Source organism: Morone saxatilis, unplaced genomic scaffold (genome assembly GCF_004916995.1).
Source record: "Morone saxatilis isolate NCDOM2014 unplaced genomic scaffold, NCSU_SB_2.0 Contig5, whole genome shotgun sequence".
Classification (NCBI taxonomy): Eukaryota; Metazoa; Chordata; class Actinopteri; family Moronidae; genus Morone; species Morone saxatilis.
In genome coordinates, this window is record NW_023340095.1 from 16,395,878 (window position 1) to 16,397,303 (window position 1,426).

Below are 1,426 nucleotides of genomic sequence, written 5' to 3' on the forward strand. Positions count from 1 at the left end.
CTCTCTCTCTCTCTCCCATCCTCAGTCTGTCTCCCGGCCTCTTTCTCTCTCTTTTTGAGGATAAAGGGATTAACATGAGCATTCCTGCCAGATAATAAGAGAGGACAAAGCTGGTCACATGACCCTTCCAAAAGTTTCCACTACCCTGCTGTAAACATCACCAAACACACACACACACACACACACACGCACACACTTATGTCTTATCAAACAGCTTTCACAAAACGCTCATCAGGAATTTTTCAATTACAGCTTGAACAATGAGAGTTTTGGCTCTACAAGGTATACCCATCAAAAACACAAAGGCACATAGGCTGGCAGCCTATGGACAGACAACACTACAGTCTATATTGGATTCACTTCATTTGACACAAGCCTAGTTCTCAGGATTCAATTCCCTGTCTTCCCTTATGAAAAAAAACTGAGGTTCACTCATCTATTTCACTTGGTGTATGTTCTTTATGATGCATGCTGCATACTTCATCCATTTGCGCAATATTCTACGGGGCTTATGTAGCGGCTTTCTCTATTCTTTATTATGCACCCTTTGCTGGTTAAGTGTTACTTACCAGTCTACTAGAAACTGAATAGAAGGACAAGAAATCTAAGCCATTGCTTCCTACGCAAGCCTTCTTCCTTAAGATTCAGTATTATTAAACAATAATAAAATAAATAGGATCTGAATCTCTCTATTTCAAATTTTGGACACACAGCTACGGTGTGTGTGTGTGTGCGAGAGAGTACGTGAGTGAGTGTCATATAGTTTTAGGCAGCCATGTGTTGTATGATAACACTGTGTTGGCAATGGTTGTGAATAGTAGATAACTGAGGGTCTGCTGGTCACCAAGGTCTGCTGGAATATGTATTTCCAATGAATTGGTTAGACATTGAGGTGATGTTGATTATAATATCGCTCTCTAGCAGCTTGTCTATGATTGCAGCCTTGTTTCCAGGACCTTTGTTGTATATTTGCATTGTAAAGTTAAAGTTGTTTTTCCTCATGCATGAGTAGAGCTTATCTGTTTAACACTCTTCCAGATCTTCTAGCTGTCCCAGAGAAGCCAACTCATTTTATCTTGTCCACAATCTTTAATGGTAAACATTAGAAAGGGAAGCAGCACTCTATCCACTCTCTGGGCTCTATCTTACACCTTGCGAAAAGCAGTGCGCAGACCAAGTGTCATTGCTGGTTTCCAGCAGACGCAGTTGTCATTTTCAAATGTACAAGTAGCAAATGTACTGGGTGTGTTCGTCTTAAAATGAGGTGTGGTCAGGCACATTGTTGGCGCACTGCTATCTTGAACCAGTAGAAAGGAATTGCGCCATTGACCAACAAAAAAATCTGGTCTAAAGTCAATGGCACAGTATTTTTCTGCTATTTATAGGGCACATTATTCAGATAGATGCACCTACATGGGCAGGTTCA

The 1,426-nt window shown here is 40.9% G+C and overlaps 1 protein-coding gene across 3 annotated transcripts in view; it reads left to right on the forward strand.

Moving 5' to 3' along the window:
* myo16 (myosin XVI) overlaps window positions 1-1,426 on the forward strand; it is an 88,155-nt gene that overhangs the window by 67,239 nt on the left and 19,490 nt on the right. The gene's annotated exons all lie outside the window — the stretch shown is intronic.